The sequence below is a fragment of the Heterocephalus glaber genome, unplaced genomic scaffold (assembly GCF_053883595.1).
Source record: "Heterocephalus glaber isolate CG9 unplaced genomic scaffold, H.glaber_assembly_v1.0 deba00001687, whole genome shotgun sequence".
In the NCBI taxonomy this organism is placed as follows: Eukaryota; Metazoa; Chordata; class Mammalia; order Rodentia; family Bathyergidae; genus Heterocephalus; species Heterocephalus glaber.
Window position 1 is genome coordinate 18,429,410 of NW_028258412.1, and position 24,535 is coordinate 18,453,944.

Here is a 24,535-nt window from a genome sequence, read left to right on the forward strand (position 1 = left end):
CCATACAAAATTTTATTTGCCTTTTTCTCCATTTATCCAGGATATACTTGCTGCTTTAGTGTGTGTGTGGCGGGGTGCGGTATTGGTGTAGAAATCAGAATTTTAGTTGTAAATATGTTCATTACTATAGTCATAGTTACCTAGACAAATACTAATGAGGGACACTTGCATCCAGATGTCTTTCTATAAATTATTTTTCATTTTTAAAGGCATCTGACAGCTCCCTGGCTGACAAGTGCGAGTCCGATCTGGAGAAGGTGCTGGCTCCAGTAGCCTGAGGGTGACCCTGGTGAGATATGATTGTGCAGCAAACTGTTACCTCCCTGCCTTTTCCTGAAGGATACAGAAATTTTACCAGCTTGGATCTGAGTTGAACAAACCCAGTCAACGCTGCAGGCACTCAATTTGCTAATTTCTACTTCAAACATTATTTCAGATGATTAGATGAAAAGGCTAAAATAACAGATCATGCTGAAATCACAAACAAGCTGTTGTTCATTTGCACATAAATGCTCCCATGTTGTCTGTAGCCCAGCTATAAGATTAAAAAAGAGGTCTTTGCTTCTCAAAGTGTCATGGGTTTATTTTCTGAAGAGGCCCAGTGCTGTAAGAGTCAGAATGATCGTGGTGACCCCAAATTTGATATTTCCCAAAGGTTCCTTTTTTCCCCCTTGGGATAGGGAGATAAGTAAAGCACTGCAGATGTGAGAATGTTGTGCAAAATAAAAGCTGAAAGTGCCACGTAACGCTCAGGATCGGGGTCTCCATGGGAATGGAGTAAGTACAGCCAGGCTCATTCACAGGCACCTGATTTCTGGTCTTTGTCAGCGCTTAAGTGTTGGGGCTGAGATCGGCCAGAGGAACTTGTCCGAGGGTTTCAGCTCACTGCAATGGATCTTCTCCTTTGGACAGGAGGGTTTCAAAATCTTTTTGTCTAGTCTCTTTCCCTGAGGTTCTTAGCATAGATATCCACTGTTCTTACCCATTTCTTTTCTTTCTTTTTTTTTTTTTGTACCGGGAATCGAGATCGAACTTACCCATTTCTACCAACACTTTTGGTATTTAGGATTTTGTGGTCTTCCTTGAACTTCTCTGTGAAGGACAATTCTTGTACCCTGTCCATTTTCGGAAAAGTCGAGATTGATAAGAATGTCCTTGTAAGCATATGACTCTAAAGTCCAAATATGAATATGCATTTATTAAAATGAATAATCTAGAAGATTAGATTGAAAGCTGGGTTCTTTGTTTCTAGTCATACTTGAGTTTTCTTGTCTGTGCCTTTTCACTTCAGGGTGTACTTTTCTCAAACTTCCAAGCTCAGCTGCATTTATTCTCATGACAAAAGCAGAAAATGAATTGAGAATTACACCAGAGCCTGACCACCAGCTACAGAGGTGGCCAGATCTTTTCCTAAGTTATGCCATCTGGTGAAAGGCCTAGACCTTCCATGGCATTCTCAGGATCAGCCTGCAGTCCAGGGACATGAGTGAGGTTCCTAGTTTCAAGTTACCCCAAGAAGTCCTAGGAGGAGTTTGCAAATACTCCATCTCGAGGTTTGCAGCCAACTATAATGGCTACAGTTTTGGCCAGGAGGCAACCAGGGGCCCGTAGACTTTGGTGCTGCAGCAACATGAGCCTGACCAACTGTATAGGAAGAAAGATCCCCACACTGGGTGAGATGCCTCAGGGCCTTGGCACCAGGTGTAGAGGTGCAGGACCCCTGAGGTGGTTATGGAGCTGCTGGGAGACCAGAGGTCACAGGCACACTGTGGAAGTGTAAATGCAAGTACCCCATCCTGGGGGTTCTATGTACTCTCACATGGTGCCTGTAACAGCGTAGATGTTGCTCTGCAGTCCTACAATCAGCTGAGCGTTGTGGATCAGCATCTTCCTAGTGTTTAATAGTTATATGAAGGTGATGCACCATGATGAACTCAACTTCTGACCAAATGCTCTAAAGTTGCTTCTTGACAATAGCTCCGTGGATCCAATCCACCTGACCAACCCTTGCACTCTTCTTTGTGGTCACTGTGGTACAGAGGGTACAGAGGGAGGTAGGTTCCAGGTTCTTCTGTGAGACAAAGTATTGGACATTGCACATAAAAAAGCTAAGCTTAATAAAGTTTAAAGGACAAAGTTATCCTAAGATGGTGCACCAGCTCAGGTGTCTACAGAAGACCCCTCCACCTGTGCTCATCTTTGCAAAGAAGGCAGAAGCCATCCACAAGTACTTACTGCTCAAGCAGGTCGAGGCTGTGGCCATCCATGGGGCAGAGGCCAGGAAAGACAGACTGATACCATTGAAGCATTTCAGGAGGGCAAAAGAAAGATGTCCTGGTGGCCAGATATAGCCTCCAAGGGCCCGGACTTCCCTGCCATCCAGCACGTCCTCAATAACATACCCGAGGAAATTGAGAATTATGCGCACTGGATGGGCCATACTGGACACTCAGGGGTCACTGACATTGCCATCACCTGCATCAATAAGGTCTGCAATGAATAGATGCTGATGGACCTCAAGTCAGAAGGTTCTGCAAGGACTGCACTGTGGGGCTGAGTCCACGCTGGACAAGAGGCCTTCCAAGCAATACCGCTGTCACTTCTAGTTTCTAAATGTAGCCATAGGTCCTTTCACAAAAGATCTCCTCCTGAGCTAAATTTGCCTGAAGTAGACCACGTGAGAAATGGTGTCTTGTAGATACTGTTCATTTTGGCTACAACTTGTGTCACACTTCTGTGGCTATATCACCAAATAACGAATACAGTGGACCCTCAAGTTACAACCACCCTGACATACAAACAACTTGGGTTAATTAGGTTAATGGAACCACTGTCTCTTATTATGTGTACCCAGCTAAACATCCAGATCTTAGCAGTATTGACCCAGAACTGATCAAGTTCGTATAAGTTCAAGGGTCCACTGTAGGTCCACTGTATTTTGAGTAAATTTTAAATGGACAAAAATAGCAGTTACGGTAGAGTTGTGTTCTCTGTAGGAAAAAACCCTGGGATTCCTGTCTTGCATTTATACCTGTTTGCTCAAGTGGAGCTTAGAGGTTTCTCCAAATTGTTTCAGAGCTCAAATCTTGACTGCCCTGTCTGTATCTTATTCTGAACCTTTCCATACAGTGTTAATTTTCTATTACTTTCAGTCTCTCTGAGGCCAACCTAGAATTGTGGTAAAATTGTGGCTGAGGCTCCCTGTGGGTTTTCTCCTGCACGGTACTGGTAATACCTGTCTGTTGTCCTTGAGGTAATGGTATGGTGCTTCTGAGAGCTCACTGTCAGCCAGCAAAGATTTGGATTGATGTCCGATGAAGCCCAATCAGTACATGCAATATCTGAGAAGAGGAGAGTAGCTTCTTGGGGGAAAAATGTATGTTAGTTACTTTTCTCATTGCTGAGACAAAATATCCAATACCCAAAGTTAAAAGGATAAATTTATTTAGCTCAGTTTGTAGGGGTTTCAGTCTAAAACTGGCTGGCTCCAAGGCAGAGTGGCACATGCCAGAAGAACAACAGTTCATGGTAGTACAAGATAACAAAAGCAAAAAAGCCAGAGAAACAGCTTCTTTCTGCTCCTTTCATCCAGACTACCAGGATTAGGGAGGTGACAAACCAGTGTATTGGTTTAGTAATCACAGGTCCTTAATCTCAGCATCACACACTGTAGATTCAGCCACCTATGGCCACATGTGACTTTGGGGGGTCATCTAGACACAAATCTTAACAAGGTACCGGGAACTTCACCCTAGCCAGGGTTTTGGCCTCAGGTGATACTGCAGCAACACTACTGACTGAGGGTTCCATGTCATAGGCCTTTTTTCAGACTTAGGCTACAGGAATGAAAAGATTTTATGATGAATTCCGCTTGAATGACTTTCTAGAGTTCTGAGTTTGGGGAATTATTCAGGAAGCAAGACCTTTTAGGCAATGGAGGAGACTGGGGCTTTATGCTTGGTCATCAGGACTGTGGTGAGAATGGGAAACCTTCTCATAAGCAGTCCTGGCTCACTGTGGGAAATGGCACTCTGACCATGCTGGAATTATTTTAATTTCTCTTGTCGCACCCTGATTCGTCTAGATTTCAGATCATAAAGACAGAATTTGCCAGGGAGGCTAAAAATAGAATAGGGCGAAGTAGGGAAATGTTTTCCATAGTTTCAATTTTCATATAAGAACCTTGGAAATGAGAGGTCCAATTACCAGCTTGCTCAGGAGAGAGGGTCAAGGCAACATATCTGGGGCTTTTAAGCAAATACTGTGAAGTCCACTTGCAAATTGGAGTGGCTTGGTGGTGTATTCTAAGTCCGCAGGTCTCACTGCTACAATAGCCTCCTCCATCCTTGGGTATGACGCTGTGGTCAAAAAATTCAGAACAGTATTTGACCCTTTCCTAGAATTAAATCCTAAAAACTTAATCAGTAACTTTGACCTGAACCATTTATATGACTTACATATTTGTTCCTCCCCTCTTGTCACCTTGAATAAGCAGCTTTGAGATCCTAATTTTGGGAGCATATGAGTCTAATGGTGCACATACCTAATGCACAGGGTAAGAGGTTATTCTGGGCCGGGGGGATGCTGAGTAACAGTGACCAGGAAGTGGGTGTGCCTCATGAATTCATTGTCATGTGAAAATTCTGCAGTGCTGTGCTGATGTGGAAGCAGGGTGGAGCTACAAGGCTGAGATTCTGCTGCCTGGAAGAGAAGGGGGTATTAGTCTCACAGGAGTGATGCCTTAGAGTAACCCTAGCCACGTTTAGGGTCCAAGGGGAAATAGTAGCGATGCTTGCTGTTGACTAAGGGTTTTATTTCATGGACCTTATTTCAGACTTAGCCTCCAGGAAGGAAAACCAAACGTTTCATGAGTTTTTGCAGAGCCAAAGTAAAAATGATAAGCAACCTTCAAAAATAAGCCGCTTGAATGGGTGCTCAGAAGCCAATGATGAAACCTGAATGTCAGACTGCATAGTACAGAGGAAGAAGTGTGGGGTTCAACCTCTCCCTGTTGAGGGTCCCAGGCCATTTCTTTCTGCAGAACCCTGAGCTGTGCTCTCAGGTGAGAGTTGGTCTGGCCGCAAGGACGGCACTGTGAGACTCAAGGGTGAAGTGCCCATCTGGATTACTCTGGTACCACTGTGCCTAGGTGGATCCTCTCTCCTGACAGTGGAATTCACTCCTGTGTGTAGACATGGTGGCACTTCCTAGCTGTGCAGTACAGCCCCCTGCCAGGGTTGGAGGTGAGCCATCAGTTCACAGGGACCTGATGATGCAAGTTGGTAAGGTGACTGCCCTTGGTTTGCCTCAATCTCCCTGTTGCAACTGTAGACTCCATAGTGAGCAACACCCCTGTGTTACCCTGATGAAAACTGTTACCAAAAGCATAAAACAATGCCAAATGCATTTTGAGTAATAACTAAAAAGGATACTCTCATAAAGAGGGAAATTTCATTGAAACACAATAAATAACTTCACTATGCTATCTGGCACATGCCAGAGATGTAGTGCCTTAATTCTTTCCCCCAGAAAAAAATATACAGAAAGCATGGTGTCCCACACAGCTTTCATCAGCTCCCTACCCCAAGTACTTCTTTGAAAGTCTCAAGATAGGCTCAAATCCTCCCTAGGTTATTATAAACCTGACCCACTATATACTTGACTCCTACCTTCTAGGAAGAAGGCAGCCATAGTTCAAAGTCCAGATTGGGGCAAAGAAGAGAAATGAGAATAGTGTTGTATGGCATCGAGCATTTCCTCAGCAGGCTCTACAACCTCCACCAGCATCTCATGATCTCAGACATATGGAAGGGGGAGGCTCAAGACTACCAGCTGGTAGGCAAGCAACTCCATCAATAATTACCTGATGATCATCCTGCCAAAGTCGCATACTACATCCTGATCCACATGGTGCTGCACTCCAAGAATTTATTGTTTTATGTCAGAACCTTTCAATTGACCTCCATGGTGCAGATGATAGGACAAAGCCCCATCAAGTGATAACTCATAGCACAGGTCTGCATGAGCAGCACCACATAGGTCATTAATGACCATGGCCTGCAGTGATCCTGGGTCTCCTTCAACAAGGATCACGACTTCAGTTACATGGCGTAAGTCTAGGAGCACTTCCGGAAGGATATCCTTAGACATAAGGAACACTTCCACCTGCAAAACACATGCTTTCTGTAACAGTCTGAGATGTCGGTGTGGGCTTCCAGGCAGTGAAGGATTAAATATGTGATGCTGGCATGGGTCTGCTTTAAAGAAACGTGTTTCCTTAGTTTGGGACCAACAGCCTGATTCAGTAGCAGCTTAAGCATTCCCAAGAATGTTGGCGGGGCTTGTAGTCTGTATGGTGTGCTGCTCTTCTCAACTGTATCTAAGCAGAGCCTCCCATCATTCGGGCGGGTGCCTGGTCAACAGACTCCAAGCTAGTTCTTGGGAGTTCTCAAGCATCACCTCTCACAAATTACCTGGTACTGGTAACAAAAGGTGAAATCCTAAGTTCAAATGCCACATTAAATGTCTGGTCGAGGTGAGAAAGACTAATCATAGCTCAAGTAGCCCACCTGACACTCAGGGATGATCCAGGAATGCAAGAGAGTTCCCTTAGATAATGTGACCCTTTAGATGCTCTGCTTCGCTTCTACCCTGCACACCAGAATGAGGCAATAAGTAGCCCGGGTGGTGGAAATAAATGACTCCAAGATAATAGCTCCACATGAGTTGGTGGCTGAGCAGAATTCAAGGTGGGTGAAGTCCTCTTGCTCCTAGACTCAATGAGTTCAGTGCTGAGTTCAAAGGCTCCAGCTCCTGCCAAGTCCCCAGGCCACAGTGAAGGAGATTGATACAAACCAAAACAGCACGGGACTTGTGTAGGACTCCAGGCCCTCAACCTGTGAATGTTATACTGGGATGTTGAGAGGCACACTGCAAACTCTCCTCCTCCTGGATTTCAAGAGTACAGTTAAGACGACTTGAAAGTAAAATGTTTTGTCGCTAGACATCCATAGCGCAACTCTGAGGCTAGACAGTTGAAAGTATGAATAAAGTATGCTTGAAAGTATAAGGTACACTCAAGCTGCATGTTAGCATAGTCCAATATAAAACTAGAAATGCTAGATTATTTAGATGATATTGAAGGATATTGTACAGCAAGTTCTGTACAATCATCTGATGCACAAGGAAGCCAGTGGGTCAGAGGGCCTTTTAAGACCTCCAGGACAGGTAGGCTCTGCGACATCTTTTTCCTTAAGCACAGCATGATGCATAAGTTTGGGTTAACAGAACAACTTCACTGGTCCCAGTTACATACTGCCAATAAGTTTTCTGCCATTTTGCCAGTCTTGCCCTCTGGTAGACAGGTTACTCTTAAGGTAGCTTCCTGACTTGATATAAAGAGGATACTGGTCATGGTTAATCCAGCAACAGACTGGATGAAGACTTAGAGCCAAGAATGAGCACCTTCTGAACTCCTGCCATTGTGACATCCTTGCAGCTAGCTGAAACTGTTCAGCAATGAAAGGCATCGTTAACCATTCTACCCTCTTCCTCCAAATATCACTGCTCACTGGTGCTGATTGATCTCCACATGAGGCTTGTTCCAAGACATTTTATTCAGTGCTGGGAGTCTCTGTACAACCTGGTTTTTGAACAACCTACTTTCATAATGGTTCTTATGCTCATGGGTTGGCAGAGAGCACTGATGGTACTGCACTTGTGGAATTTATCAAGCTCTGAGAAGCCGTAAGCAGCATTGCTGTTTGATGAACAAATAGCTCCTGAGCCTAGGTAAGTTTCCATGGAAAATAAATTCTTAGTAAGAAGCTCCCCTTCTCCAGCGAGGTCAAGTTGTATCACACTTAAGATCCTTGAAGACATGGTCATCTCACCATTAGACTCATCCCATGATTTCAATACAGCCTCGGGCCTCCTAAGAGATTTGATATTCAGTAGGATCAGAGCAGAGTGCAAGTTCGCTAAGCTGTGTAGGCGCAATTAGTGGTGGAACCTGGTGGATCTTTCCAGCCGATATTCCACTAGCCAGGGCTCCCCTTGAGCCAGGCGAGTTGAAAGGTGAGTGGGTCTGACAGCCCTCTGAACATAACTGATGGAAATGTTGCAAGGGATGGAAGTCCTCCAAGAACAGGACCAACAAAAGTGAAACCTGCAACAAGACAAGGGTCAGATAGACAAGGGTCAGATCTCTCATTAAGGGACAAGCACTAGGGAACAGCAAAGCCTAGAATACTGCATAACAGAGAGCCATGGACTTTACTCTCCCTGTGCTGCAGTGAGGCAGCCTGAACTCGAGATGAGCACAAATAGATGCTTGGGTAGACATCTCCGTACTGTTAATGTGGATGAGATCTTCAGGAAATTAGGCACTGGAGCCCCATTGAAATACACTATTTTTCCGTATTCGTATAGTATGTTGCTAGTCCAGCACTCATAGGGTTTCAGTAATGGGCCAGCCTCTAGACCCCTTTCCTTTAACAGGTTAAGAACATTCTCCTTACATTCATCTTTTGACATGGGCAGGGGCATTGCGGTATGTTTGTCTCCGTGATGCAAAACTTCTCCATGCAGTGATAACTCCTCAGATGCCAAGAGTTCAATACAGCCTGTTATCCTCCAAAGTTTCTGATGCACCCCTATGGTCATGGTCCAATCACCCTGTAGGCAGGTTATACCATCCTTCAGGGTGGGCCAAACCTATTGTATTATGAATGTTGCTGTTACTGGATGCCAACAGCATGCTTGGTAAATCACCAAGAAGCAATAAGTTGACAGATCTCAGTATAAAGAGGCCCTGGAGCTCCGGTCTAACTGATGACCAAAGCATTGAGCTCTTATCTGCTGCCCCACTTTATCCAGAACATGATGGAGCTGAGTAGATGAGGTGGTCAGGCCACAGATCTGTGCTCTCTGGAACAAACTTCCCCTGGCCCAAGTCAATCCTGGCTCCATTCTGGTACTGCTGTTTCCCATGGTGGGTGGGGATGAATTTTGGCAGACAGTATCAACTTGGGCTGAGTTGCTTTGCTATTGCTGAGATGAGAACTCTGTACAGACTCAATTTACTCCATTTACTGTCATCGCTGGAGCCATCCTCAAATCCATTTAAATCCAGAAGACTCTTAGAAGTAAGAATTCTTCCATTATGACCTGATGTATGAGATGTTCTGGATCTGTTTGAGATCCTTCCCATGGCTTTTCTTTAAATTGGAATGTGGCTAACGTGGAAGAATTGCATGTTCCCTACCAAAAATGCAGGCCTGGGGCTTTGCACCCTAGGCAAATATCACATGGCACATGTGGAAATATCAGGATTGACATATGGCTTTGTTAGCTTCCACCTTGTCTTTACTGTTCTCGACTGGCATGACTCCCTTGGGTAAAGGACGTCGCTAAACTGGAAACCAACACGGTGTATCTTAAACTCTACTAGCAGTGTCTGTGGATCTCCTGTTTCAACCACTGCAGAAACCAAAGTGGACAGCATTTGAAAAAACGGTATTTGAGTTATTGTGGCATAGCCAAAACACCAATACGGGTATGGTTTAGAAAGAACCTTCTAATCTCTTCCCATTGATCTGGGATGAACATCCTTAGTCACTCTGCACTGTGGTAGACCCACTGCTGTGAGTTCAAGTTAATTTTAAAAATTTGTAAGACTGCAGAAGCCAAAGTGATACGGAAATTTAAACCTTGAGTCCTTCATCTCTATGTCCAAGTGGTTCAGAGTTGCCTGGGAGTGATGGAACGGAAATGTTGGCCAATTAAAAAGAAACTTGAGGGCCCTTGAAAGATTTCTATTCTCTATGTTCCAATTTTTTGATTAGTGGCTCCAAGATACATACAAGAGAATCGAAGTTTGCGAAGATATTTGGCCAAGCAACCAGTGCTATGACATCAGTCAGGGTGTTGGTTATATACTAAAGCCTAAACTATGCAAATGTCATTCTGTGTCTTTGCAAGTCAGATTTCTGATCCCCATCTTCTCCATGAGGGTTAAAATATTGAGGCAAATCGAATCTTCTAATAAAAAGTCCTGGATTTTCTCTCCTGAGTTGCATAGTAAATGTCTGGGCTGGCAATCGACTGAGTTTCTTTAGCTTGACTCTCAAAGACATCAGGCTTGCTCGGTGACCTTTTGCTTATATCATTCTAATTCTTCATGTTCTACATATATTAGAATCATCCCATATCCCCCAAGAGAGCCTTGACTGGTATCATTTTGAGCAGGCCCCACTCACTCCTTTGAGGCTGTTTGCAGGACAGAGGAAACATGGTGGTCCTGTGGACACAGGTATTTTTTTCTCATGGAGGTCAAGCAAACCTAATGCCCTCACCTTATGAGGCTCAACAGTGAAATTATGACTGGAATGCTATAAGCTGTTCAGCCATGGAGAGGAAATCTTCATTTCGGTCTTCAAATATTCTTGCTTCACTGGCTATACTACAAAATAAGTTTGGGAGAGATGACATCTTTGAGGCTTATGTTGCAGCCTTATGGTGCAATAAACTCAGGTCTTTTTGGTACTTGTGAAAGTGCTCATTAACCAGAGTGCAAATCCAAATGTATTCTAAGGAAACCAATCTGAGACTTGTGAAACAGAATGAATGTGTATCCACGTAACCATCCCCTGACCTTTGAGAATATAAAATTCTGTGGAGTAGAAATTACCTAAAGGCAGGCTGTTCTTCTAGAAATAAATGTATTAAAATATTAATAGCCATAGAAGATTAAAAAAGGGGGAAATAATTCTGCTTAGTATTTTGTTTTTAGTGTTTCATGGCAAAGATGTCTGACTTCCAATCCCAAGCCTACAGGGCTATACTCGGGCAGAGAGGGTGTAAATACCCAGGTCTCATTTGCTGTCAGGAGGGCTCAGATTCCTCCTCTCCTGGTGGTGGCTTCTGAGAGGCTGTTGGAGAACAAGCCTGGGCTGGATCAGTACCCACCCTGTGGGTCTCCATGTGCAGAGCCATCCTGGTCTTTGCAGGACCTGCAGAAGCTGACCTTGGATCCCAAACCCACATTTATGTACAGAAGGTTAGAAGTTCGGGAACACCTGATTGCAGGAGGGATCTGCATGAGAGGCTTGTCCATGCTCCTTCACCACTTGCTCCTCTACAAGGCCATGAAGAGAAGTCAAGATTTGTGATAAGTGCTAAGATCACATATCTATTAGGGACTGACACCTGTGAAGATGGACAGGAGGCAGGATCAGGCAGGTAGAGAGGTCTGGCCATGTTGTAGCCTGCTGGATCCTAGGCCTCCCAGCAGTAAGTCCTGCAGCTTGAGTCCCCCATCAGGCCTGCATTTTGGGGGCATTATGCTCCAAAGTCAGTCACCAGACACATTTTTCTGCTTAGGATACATGGCTTTCCCTGTTCAGAAGCCTCTTAGCCTGAGGAATAAGAGAAGAGGAATTGTGAGGTGAATGAATCTCAACCTCTGCATTCTTCAGCTTCTGACTCACTAGACTTGGATGAGACCAAAGGAATCCCTTGGGAAAGGTGAAGCTGAAGGGTGGTGGTCACAGGTGACACAGAAGCTGTCATGGCAGCAGGCATGGTTTCTGTCTGCAGAAAGCACATTCTCCTTAGCTCCTTGCTGGTGGTGGCACACTGGGAGGGAGATGCCTCCTGAGGAAGAGACCTTATTGGTAGTCACCTCAATGTGGTCCTGTGGACCCACTGTACATCTGGTGATGTGGTTTCTTCCCATCTTTGCCTTAGGTCTTCTATTCAGTCCTGCAGGCAGGTTCAGGGTGCAGTGGAGACTTTGTGTCTTGTCCCCAGGTTTTGAGTTGTCATTGCATGGCTTCTTTGTCTGTGAGCACAGTGAGAATGCTCTGTGAAATATGGCTTGGCTTCCTGTTCATAGACTAGAGACAGGCACCATGGTCCATTCACCTTCTGGTAACACTCATGAGACCTTGAGATTTCCAATTTCTTCCCCGTGGAGCTTTATTCACGGCTCCTGTGCTCTGCGTTCTCAAGAGGTAAATGGCAAAAATGGCGGCTCACCTCTATTGGATACAGGAACAGCCAGATACGCCATTGTATATGGCAGACTGGCTCCTGCGTGTTCCTGTGTGAAGCCTGGAGTCGACAAGGGCTGGCACTGATGCTATGTGCACCTCGGGCTGCTGTAGGAGGAGTTTGCACTTATGTTCATCTTAGGCACCACACACAGTGACAGTCAGATCCCGATTAGCCATCTGGCTGGTGAGTCTGGCTTGATCGCTCCCTGGTGATGAGTTCTAAACTTGGTGAATGAGACAGTCTTGGCAGACATCTACCACCTGCCTCATGGAACTTCACCTTGTGCAGAAGTCTGGAGATTCTTGCTCCACATGCTTGTCTGGATCACATGGAGATGAGACAGGAGACAGTGTCTGACTTTTAAGTATGGTCTTCACCGTAGTCACCTGCAAGTATTTCTAGCACAGACCTGAAAGGTAGGACCTAAGAACATTTGTACTGGTCCCACCACCTGTATTTTAAATTGTCATGAACGGCTACTTCAACATCTAGGAAGTCTAGCAAGGCCATGACTGGCCAGGCACAATTTGATATCCTACGAGAGTCTGGCACACTCATAAGAGAGCTCCTTGAAGAGGCTCCTGTGAGACTACAGATCTCCAGCTACAACCACTGCAGGAAGGAGTTTGGGTGCCTCCGAGCCATGCACTGCTCCCTGAGCCCTCAACCAGTTCCTGATCTCCCTGGACAACTCTTACAGCCTACTTCGGGCACCGCTGGAGAACAAGAGGCCAGACCAGTGAAGAGTAGAGGCCCCTCTCAAACTCTCCCTGATATAGCCTTCCAGTGTCGGGAGAGTAGGGTCGTTGGCCAAAAAGACTGAGTCAGAAGTCCTGGAAACACCATCTCGGGGAGGATGTCCCTGGTCACCACTTGTGGCAGAGGGCAGGAGGTGCGGATCAGAGTGACACAGAATCAGAGGGCTCGCTCTGGAAGCCAACTGAGGTCCAGTAGGTGTGGTTCTTTTGGAACAGAGCATGGACCAGAGATCCCGAAGCAAGGAGTAACTGCCTGTCCAGGGGAATTTAACACGGGTTTTCACAGTGCTTTAGGCAGAGATGCTGTGCTTGACGTCCATGACATTGGAAATGCTCCATTTTTAACAGAAGGCTCTGAGTCATAATTCAAGAACCATCCATGACCCCCATTCAAGGGCTGCAGGCAGGAAGTAGATGGGTAAAGAGGGACAGACAGCTCTAATGGTCCCCATAAAGGAGAGGTGACGGTAAGGAACAGACACAACTGGCCACCCTAGATGACCAGCCCCTGGGCGACTGGCCTTAAGGCCTTGTTGCTGTGGGCACAGCACTGCCCTCTAGTGGGGGGTGGAGCCCTGCCTGTAGGAAGGACGGACACAGAGCCTCCCTACTTACCCTCAGGCACCTGGGCTCAACCAGGACAAAGGTGTAGTTGATCCCTGCGTCTGCTCTCCCAGGGGCCACACGCCACCTGCTGTCATCACAGGACACTGCAGGTATCTCCCCTGCCGTCTCCTCCCTGGTCTTCAGTGCAGTTCTGGCCCAGGAGGTCACCAGCCTCCAGGATAGGAGTTGCTGTCCACAATCGCAGCTGCTGAGATGGAGCAGAGGGCCTTCGGGGGCAGACACCTCACCTCCCAGGTGGGGAGACCAGAGGAGGCTCAGAGCACATCCTATTCTCAACTCTCCAGCGGCATGTGCCGCTTGCCCAACTATGATTTTCTCTGTAAGGAAGTCTTGGTCTTAGTACCCTTTGCGAAGGCAGGAATACCTGTTAGTTGAAGTCCATCCCAGGTCATTGATAGGCGCCTGACTTCTGCCTCCCCGATACACCTGGGCTGAGCTCACATCTGCAGCCCTGAGCTCGGTGACACCGGATGTGGTTGGCCATGAGAAGCCAGTCCCCCGGGCGTTTAGGGTCACCACAGCGGGGCTTTTCCAGGTCTCTCTGGCTGGTCCCTTCCCTGAGTTCTTGGCAAGATGCCTGCTATTCTTGTACCTGACAACTGATGCTTACTGGTATCTGGGAGTCCTGCGGTCTTCCCTGGACATCTGTGGAGGGACCCTCCTCGCCTTCAATCTCAAAACATGAGGTTGATGAGGAAGTTTCTTTCCAGGGCAACTCAAGTGATTTCCATTTTCTAAATTCCCGTTGTGAATATTATTGACATGAACCCTAACAGGAAAGGTTGGGTTGAGTTTAATCTGGTATTTTAATGTTGTTTTGAGCCAAGTTTATCTTTTCTTTCACCTTCCAGGGAATGCTCCCAAATCCCCAGGCACGAAGAGTGTTATTTCTATGCCAAGACCACAAATGAGGTAGGGATTATACCAGCGCCTGACATTCACTAGCTATGGAGATTGCCAGGTCATTTCCTTAGTTATGTCCTCTGTGACGAGCCTAGGCTCCCAGTGATATTCTCGGGACGAGTCTTGGAGGTCAGAGACAAGGATGGTATTGTGAGGAGATCCAGTCACCCCAAGCAGCATTAAGAGGAGTTTGCAAATATGAGCGTCTGTGACCCTCCAAGGTGTCTGACTAGCCAGAGCCAGTAGTTCATATGCCACTCCTCCGTGACCAGCTCCAAGAGTCAGGATAAGATGGGCTAGGCAGACACATGCCACCTGCTTCTTGGAACCACACCTTACATAAAACTGAGTCATTTAAGACTTCCTCCCTCTATAGTATCAGTGGAGGGGATGGGACAGGAGGTGGTGTCTAACTTTGAGTATGATTTTTACTATTGTCACTGGCAACATTTTTAGCACATGCCTGGAAGGCAGGACCTGAACACAACTATACCAGCCCTACCCTAGGTGTGCATTTCATGAGGGGTTGGTCCGGCATGTGGGAAGTTCTGCAAGCCTAATGTCGTGGCAGGATTTGATGGTCTGAGAGCCTGGTACACCTACTAGAGTTCCTGGCAGCGGCTCCTGTGAGGCTATAGCTCTCCAGCCACAACCTCTGCAGGAAGGAGTTGAGTACCTCAGCTGTGCAGGGCTCTCAGAGCCCTCATCCAGGGGCTCACCATGTGAGAGGTCCAGAACTTGATGGATTGGAGGGTGAGGGAGATTCCTTCCCACTGGGGAGTGCAGGCCGAATAGCCCAAGCTCAGTGCTGCAGACTGCAGTGCTTGTCCCTGCCCATCTACCCCAGCAGCCTGGTGTCATCCTCCCCAACTTCCCGGGGTCAGAGGCATGAGGGCCATCTTACCAAGGAGAGCCAGATAGGAGTGCCAGTACACTCTCTGTAAGATGTCCCTGATTACCACTCCCTGCAGACAGCTGGTGACGTGGTCCAGGGAGCAACACAGGAGAATCAGAGGGATCCTTCGGGAAGCTCGGGCTGAGGTTCAGGTGGTACGGGTTGTCCTTGGAGGACAGCATGGAGCAGAGACCCATCCAGGCACAGTGTCACTGCTGGGCCAGGAGTGCTCATCCTGGGCACCTGACACCACTGTAGGATGGGTCCACAGGGAGACAGACCTAGGCTCAACCCACAGGGAGATTTTCTGCAAGTTTTATACACGCCTGACATCTCTAAGCCTGGGACTTTGGAAATGTTCCATTTCTAAACAGAAGAGTCTGCACCCCAAACCATGAAACTGTGGGAACTAGAGTTCTGGATGCTATTGACCCCTGAGCAAGGGCTGCAAGCAGGAAGGAGAGGGGGTGGAGAGGGCTAGAGGTGGCTCTCAGCATCTCCATGGAGGTGACTAAGGAATGGAGGAGACAATTGACCATCCTAGATGTCCTGGAATGGCTCATAGTCTGGCCCCACAGGAAGGTCTTCATAAACGAAGGCCTTGCTCCACTGCAGGGTTCGCTGCCTGCAGGAAGAGCACAGTGCTGCCCACTCCCTTCAAACCCAGGCTTACCAGACACCAAAGGGCAGCTGCTCTGCTTGGCTGTCTACAGGGAAACCTCTCCTGTGGGCTCAAGCATCCTGTCACCACAGGCCTCTGCAGGCACCCCCTGCCTCCCTCTTCATGGTCCACCCTGCATTTCTGGCCTGGGAGGTAGACAGCTTCCAGGACAGGAGTTGCTCCCCACGGTCTCATGCACCCCACTCCCAGGTGGGAAACTCTGCAGGAGGTTCAGGCACCCAGATTCCCTCCTGATCGGTGGGGTGGGGATTATACCAGGATCTCTGACATTCATGAGCTACAGGGACAGCCAGATCGCTTCCTTAGTGACATCATCCTGGGAAGAGTCTAGGCCCTCTGAGACATTCTCAGACCCAAGCCTAGATTTCAGGAACAAGGGCAATAGTCCTTGTGTCAGGTCATCACAGATATACCTGGAGTAGTCTAGCAAATACGAGCATCATAGGGATTGCATCCAACTGCAGTGGATACATTTGGACAGGAGGCACAGAGGCCCGTACACTCTGCAGCCCATGCTGTCCTGGCTGTGAAGGAAAGGCCTCCTTGGTGGATGCCGTGGTTCAGTGCCCCCAAGCCACGTGTAGTTGTTCCAACTCCGGGCCTGGGCCAGTAACCTCTAGTCTCCCAGCAGCCCCATGACTTTGTGGAATTTCACTCCAAGGACACTGTCCTGATGCTCCTATATTCACTTGCATGGAATATACACTACCCAAGACTTGCCAGCAAATGCAAGGGCCAGCTGGGCATTGTAATCCAGTGGTCATCCTAGGCTTTACCAGTCTCGGGGGGGGGGGGTGAGGTTGTGCACCTGACCAACCTAAGTTTTGATCTGAAAGCACTAAACTTGATTCTCCCTGACAGCTCTATGAATCCAATCTTCTGACCAAGGCCTAGAATCTTCTTGGGGTTGTGGAAAACAGAATGTGAGATGTTCACAGGTCAGCTCTCATGTGTCACAATAGGTCCCTTCAGTCCTTCTGTCTGTTCTTTTTTGGGACACGTGCTCATTCTCAACTCTTAATAGGCTTAACAGGAAAATGTGATTTGGGTAACAAAATAGCTTTAAAATTTCCCTATTCGCTGCTCTGGGATGTTATCAACAATCCCATGGCCAAAACATGCTCATAAGAGTGTTGGCTCACTGTGGGTGGCCATGGGGGTGCCTCCATCACACATGGACTTGAGTCTTCAAATTACCACAACTATTCTGAAATTGTGATTTTCAGTCAGCTTTGTAAGTAGCAATCCTGTTTAAGTAGAAGCAGAAAGTTGGGTAGGGTAGGTAAATTGAGGCACACCAAGGGACAAGGAATACAAGCAGGAAAGTAGAAGTATGATCGTCTCACCACTTATGAACAAGATATTTCTGTGTGTTGTTACCCTGTCTCTGCAATGTGTATGCAACCCCTGTGAAAGAAACTGGGCTTGGCGAATGTTGTATAGCAGTACCACCAAAACAAATTTGGCTAATCCTGTAATTTTCTCCCTTTTATGGGTGCTATCCCTTGGTAGTGGCCCTCACTGGTCCAGTACCACTTGACTAAAATGTGGTCTAATATGGCGGCCTTCATGTGCGGCCTGGAGGTTTCTCTAGGTTTTATCAAACATCAGCAGGGTTAGTTTTTGGTCCTAGGTTAATAGTTGCCTAAAATGATTGGCTTGACCTATGGTGAGTATCATTAACATGAAATTCAACAGGGATGGTTAGGCTGGGACTGTAAAATCTTGTGGCCACAGACTCAGAAGCCCATGTCTGAACTCAGTTTTTGCTTGAGCACATGGCTTCCAGGCAGTGGGAATTTGAGCAAGACCAGACTATAGATGTGTAAGACCCCTTGGGGAATTCTTCTATAGGTCAGTTCAGAGTGGTGTTTCTTGAGAAAATGCTTCGAATCCATTGTCATGCTCCATGGGGCCATGTCAAGTACGGTGTTGTCCTTTCTGGTGCCCAAATGTAGTTGTGGATCTGCAACACAGGTCTCATTTGGGGCCATGTGTCACTGGGGTAGAGGGATAGCATGCCCTTAGTGCTAGAAATTCATATTAGAACCCTTTGACAAAATAAGCAAAGAATATTTTGAGTAAGTTTTTAATGCACTGAAATAGCAGTGTGGTTATTTGCTAAGACAGAGGTTTGTTTCAGCAACCCATAGGATTCCTGTCTTGAATTTAATTCGATATCCTCAAATGGGGCTAGAAGTTTCCCCAAAATGTCTCAGAGCTCTGATCCTGACTGCTAGCTACAGTGTCTCATTCTAAACCTTTTCCCAGCCTCTAAATTAGCCTAAATTTAAATTGACCTAATGAAGTAGAAAGTTGTGGCTGAGGTTTCCCATGAGAGATGCTGACATCTTGCAAATCTCCTGCAAGATACTGTGGACATAGAGCTGTCTTCCTTGAGGCCAAGGTATTTTTCTGAGAACACATGATCAGCAAAGATCTAGATCAATGCCTTTAAAGATGCTATTTCAATACACTGTCTGAAAAAGGTGCACTGTGACTCCTCGGGGCTACCAGAAGTTTCATCGTAGCCAAGTTTAGGGTCTCAGTATTTTATGGTAAATTTCTCAGTTAAAATGAGACCAGCTCCTTGTAGACTCAGAAAAATCCAATGTTTTGAGCTGGGGTCATCAGGACAATGGTGGAAATGAGGAACATCCTCTGGCAGAGCTGTCCCTGCAGGTTTGTGCAAAATGATATTCTGACCGTGCTGGGAATTGTGTTGATTTCTACTGCTGGTCCCTGTTGCCCTCTCAGTAATGTCAGATTATGAACACAGAGAGGGTGCTAGGGAGTCTGAGGGGAAGAGAGTGAAGTACATGGTGTGAACAAAAACTACAGTGAATAAGTTGTTTTGTTTTTTTTTAAAAGGACAGGTTGACTTTCAGGGAAAGTCAGAAGTCTAAGGACACCTGATCTGTGATTAAGGTGGCTAAAGACAGCCAGGACTGTTTTTGAGCCTGTCATGAGCTTGCGTGACAATCCAGATCTCCTGGCTCCACGGGGAAGCTGCGAATCCTCAGAAATGGCCATGTGCTTGTGAGCCTTCCTGCTTTTCCAACTCCATCCTCTTGGCACACAGGGGATTCTGGAGACAAGGAGCGGATGTGGAGTTACCAATCCCTTAGGTTGTGTCTGCAACGTTTGGTCTCACGCAGCCTCATGACTTCGGAAGTGCAAATCCAAGTACCCTGTCCCGCGTGTCTATTCCCTCTCTGGGTGTCTATATGAGTACGGACACTGTCCCAGTCTCCAAGATCCAGCTGGTCATCATGATTCCATGGTTTTTCTAGTCATTAACAAGCCAGGGAGGGTGAAACCATCAAGAACCCAGATTGTGAACTTAATGCACTAACTTGCTTCTCACAGTAGCTCTGTGGGTCTGATCCCTCCGACCAACCCTTCACAACCACAAGGAGTGAAGGCTATGACACGTTCACATGTCAGCTCTCAAATGCAACTATAGGTCCCTTCACTGGACCCAGCTGTCATTTGGGGGAACACAAACTCTACCTTAATTCCTATGTTTTCGATCAAGCAAATGTTTTGTTTATAAAATTTTCACAAGTAGACCTCAACATGCACTGCCCTGGAAGTTGTCGACCCTACAGTGCAAAAATCTGACTGTGAAGGGCTCCTGTTGGGTCACATGGACGGTGGTCGTGACACTCAGCTTCCTGTCCCTAGCATGTGTAGCACAGACTTCTCAGATCACCTTGACTCTGTAGAAATGGTATTTGCCATTAGGCTTGGGTTTAACCATTCTAAGTTGGAGAGAAGGGGGTTGGACTTGGCAGGTCAAACCCATCCAAAAACAAGATGAACGCAAACAAACTATCATCATCCCAGCCCTCAGGGGCAATGTGTTGCTGTGCTATGATCTTGTCTTGGCAATATTCATAATGTCCTCTGGAAAGAAAATGTGAGCTTGCTTTATATCAATCTTACCAAAACATGTCTGGCTAGTTGTACGGTTTTTTTTACTTACACAAATGTCAAGGTGTCATTGAAAGAAATGGAAGATAGCATCTTGGCAGCAGCCTCCCCCTGGTCCTGAAGCCATGAAACAGAATGTGGTCCAATATGGCAGCCTTTGTGAGCAGTCTGGGGGATTCTCCAGGTTGTGTCAGCCACAGTAGCAGTGTTAGGCCACACTGAACCTAGGGTGAAAATTGACGTAATTGGCTTGATCTTTAGCTTAATTAAATGTGAGTATAATTGGGACTCCGAGGGATAGTTAAGCTGGACCTAGAACATTCTGAGTAGTCTTTCTACCCTATTTCTGGAGATGATCGTTTTACAGATCAGTATGCGAGTACCTGAGAGTGGGAATTTTGTGAGCAGTACCATACTGTGGTGGGTGTGATTCTTGGGAACTCAAAATCTTGCAATCTATTTCTGATTGTCAGTCTTGAGACAGTTCTTTGAATACAACTTTAATGCTCCATGGGGTGGTGTGAAGTATGGCATTAGTGCTCGTAGTGCCCAACTATAGGTATAGGTCCTTTAACACAAATCTTCTTAGACAGCTAATTTTGCCTGACACAAGTGTAGAAACACTGCCTGTATCTAGTGAATGCTGTGAACTTGTTGCAGAAGAATGCCATTCTAAATTTGTAGCAATAACACCACTAAACACAGAATATTGTGTTGAGTAAGTTTTTCATGGACAGAAATGGCAGTGATTTGGGTGACCAGCTAAGATACCTGCCGGCCAAGCCCTGCAAATCCATTTCTTAAAGTGGAGCTAGAAGTCTCCCCACTTTGTTTGGGAGCTGTGATCCTGGCTGTTATCTCTATGGTTTCTCATTCTCAACCTTTCTATTGACTGTTAATTTTACCTGAATTCTAGATTGGTCTAAGAGAAACTAAAAGAGAAATAAATGTGGCTGAGGCTCCCATTGGGGGTTTCTGTGTCTTAGTCTCCTGCACAGTGCTGTTGACATCCAGCTGTTGTCCTTGAGGCAATGGTATGGTGCTTCTCAGAGCTCACTGTCAGCAAACATGTGGACTGATGCCTTAAGAAGCCATTTAAGTACACACGATGTCTGAAAAGATGACGTTTTGGAGTAAAGGGACCAGGAACTTCACCCTAGCCAGTTTTTGAGTATAAAGTGATATTAAAGCTTAATAATTGGAACTCTCAGGCAGCATTTCAGACTTCAGCTGCGCGAAAGGAGCGGAAACCTTTAACGATAAGATGCCATTAAAAATAACCAAGCAACTTAAACACCTTTTGTAGAGATCTGAGCCCCAGCTGATGGGAATTGTCCAGGCACCAGGCCTTTCTAGAACATGTGGCAAGAGGCTGGATTTGGAGCTGGGGCCATCCAGAGAATGTTGAGATGGGAAATGTTCTTTGGAGGAAAGCCTGGCTCTGTGTTCGTAGGAAATGATACTTTGCCCTTGCTGGAATTATTTTAGTAGTCTTGTTATACCCTGGTTGGTCTCAGTGATATCATATAAGGACAGAGAGGGTGGCAGGGAGACTCAAAATGGAACAGGGTGGAGTAAGTAGGGACATATTCTCCTCATAACTTCTGGTTTCTCCCAGGAACCTTAAGAAGTGAGGAAAATTCAAACATTTAATGTGAGGAGTTTGGGCAACAACATATCTGAGCTCATTAACTTCAAACGCAATGAAAGCACGTGGCTTGGTGGTCTACACAAAGTCCTTGGGTCTCACACACAAGATCAGCATGTAGGCTTTTGTAATAGTGGATTCATGGACAGAAAAGTCAGAGAAGTACTGTTCAACACTGTCGCTAAGTTTATTCCATAGGAAATATTATACAGTGAGTAACCTTGATACTGACGACTAGTTTCATAGACTCTCAAAAGAAGGAATCTCAAAGCTTCTGCTTATTCCAGGTCATATGTGAGGAAAAATGAAATCACGGAAGACTTATGAATTGGTTCAGGCCAAACACATAACTGGAGGTGATTCTGGGCCAGGGGAATTTTGACTGATAGTAGGAAGTGGGTGCATCTCATCAATTCACTGTCAAGTGGTGCAAAAATTCTGCACAAAAGTTCTGGTGAGGAAACGGGGTGGAGTCTACAGGAGGAGGCTTAGTCTCACAGGAACGCTCCCTTGGAGTAATGGGGAGGCCTTTGCTGGCTCGGCATCTCACCCCTCTAACATGAAGGACGGAGCAATTGTAATTTTGATAAATGTTAATCAGGAGAATTTTTTATAATTACATGGGAATGTCATAAAAAATTATGGGTATAGGAACAATATAAATACAAGTGGATAGAACCTAGAATATTGCCCAGGTTGTAAATAAAACATAGCTTCTGAGGTTGATCCTTGAGGGAGGTTAGTCAGGCTCCCAGACTGGTACCCACCCTTTGTTTCCAGCAAATGAGTGATAGGATCTTTAGTAGTGAGGGGGTTAAGTTGAAACCTTGTCTGCAGAGTATCTCTGAGGAATTTGCTACTACTACCTTGGAACAAGCAACTTCATTTTAATTTCTTTTTCCTTTCCTGTTTTTTCCTTTGTACATCTCCTCCTCTCTCCATTATTGTCCTTTGCCTTCATTCACTGATTCTCACTGGGTTGCTTGGATGTTGATATCAAGTCCATGTTGGTTATTACAAGGTCAGAGTAGGGAGTGACACGGGAGTGTTTTAGGAAATCTTCCTATGTTTTTGAGCCTTGGTGAACTTACAAGTGGCCCACATATGGTGCATCCTGAGCTAAAAATGATATTTACCCAGTCTCTTCAAAACTCAAGCTATTGATGTATCTTCCAAAGATAAGAGTACATTTCCTGTCAGCTGAATTCAGTTGCTCTGTGAACTAGAGATACCTGTGTCCCTCCAACTTCTTAATTTGGCAATATCGTCACCAGCTCACAACCCTTAATAATGCAGACTGACAGTTATTTTGCTTTGTGCTTACTTTCCAAGAGTCTTTGATTTGTAGCAATAATAAAACTTTTAGCACCAGACACTATTTCCCAAGAAAAATGAGTTCTGGAGTTCCATGGTTGAGGGGCTGAATATGGGGTTGCCCTTCCTGCTGGAGGGGGTACAGGGTATCAAATGGAAGAAACATGAAAATGCATGTGTCTGTCTCTCTCATACCGCCTTGTATCTTGTATCCACCTCCCTCTTTCTCCAGGTCCCCTGGCTCCATGGGAGACACAGAGCTTCAGGGAGGGTCAGTGTGCTGGTGACTTCCTGGCTTTTCCCATTTATCTCTCCTCTTTTCTCCATGAGGAAGCCTGGGACACTCGTAATGAGCTTTTCCTGGCCAATAAAAGTTGTACCCAGAGGGGACAAGATGAGAGCTGCTCAATCTAGTTGTGGACGCTTGTAAATCTAATTTCTGAGTTTTACTTCCCATTCCACTCATTTGCTCCTTGCTTGCTTGTTCTTGATCTTAGACACTGAGCCATGTGTTTAACGTGGAAGCTGGTGAGGGTCTGCCTCCAGGGAGGCTGAGGACTAAAAGGGGCAGAGTCGATGGCAACCTGAGATGCCAACAATGACACCTAAGCCTCAGACCCCAGAGCAGAGGGAGACGTGGGTTCATTCTACCCAGACTGAGGGTCCCAGATCATTTCTTTGTGTAAAACCCCGAGCTGTGCTCTCAGGTGAGACATGTGGCCACTGGGGCATGATGGGGGAGATTGAAGGGCAGGGAACTCATCAGAAAGGCATAGGTACTTAGAGACAAGAAATATTAACTCTTCACAAAAATCGGAGAAACTTGGACCTACATGACAGAGCCAGCCGTCACTTGTTGAACAGCACCTGAATTGGGGGAGTGAGGATGAAGAAAAAGAAAGACGGAGATAGAGTCGGGAGCCTCCCAGAGAGACTGCCACTGCTCTTCCCACCCTCCTCCCCACCTTATCACAGGTGAGCCCGGCCATCAATCATGACCCCCATCCAAAGACACCCGCCTCCCCTCTCTCCAACTCCTTGGAAACTCCCCACCCTCATGGGCCCTCTTGCCTCTCGGGCTTACAAAACATTCATCATGTTCCAGGACAAGCTCCGAAGGTAAACATCTAATTTGGCAAGGACGCAGCTCCTCGCAATATAGTCTCCCCGCTCTATACAATGGAGGGCAAGATTTAACATGGAGCCTCTATGGCTAACACCGCTCTCCACACCTACACATCCATCTATAAATTACATTTTCATTGCCTAATGTAGTAATGAGAATTTTGAGCCAATGGTACAGCATTTGGCAGCTCATGCTGTGACAATAAATTTCAGAACTGCACAAGATGTAAGTCAAAGATAACATTAAACATGGCAGGGTGGGAGGGTCCAGTAGACTGCTATTTGCTCTGCCCCTTAAGTGGTACAGAAATTGGCAGGCAATCCCTTTGCTAAGGTTTTTCCAGAGTTGTGGAATCCATACTCATCAGTTTTGCTTCATTCCTAGGTCAACTATAAGCTAACGGAATTAGAGACAAACAAGCTAAAATAACTTGGAAAATCCTAAGTCATGAACACTGGCCAGCAGTTCCTTCACACATAAATACCTTATATCTCTGGTCTCCGCATCCCAGCTATAGAATTAAAGAGGTCCTTTTTCTCAAAGTTAACTTCCATGAGTTTATCTTGGGAAGCATTCCTGTGCTAGAAGG

General features: G+C 46.1%; 1 pseudogene; it reads right to left on the reverse strand.

Annotated features, from left to right (window-relative positions):
- Window positions 1-24,535, reverse strand: part of LOC101723203 (thioredoxin domain-containing protein 9-like) — a 77,004-nt pseudogene that overhangs the window by 38,278 nt on the left and 14,191 nt on the right.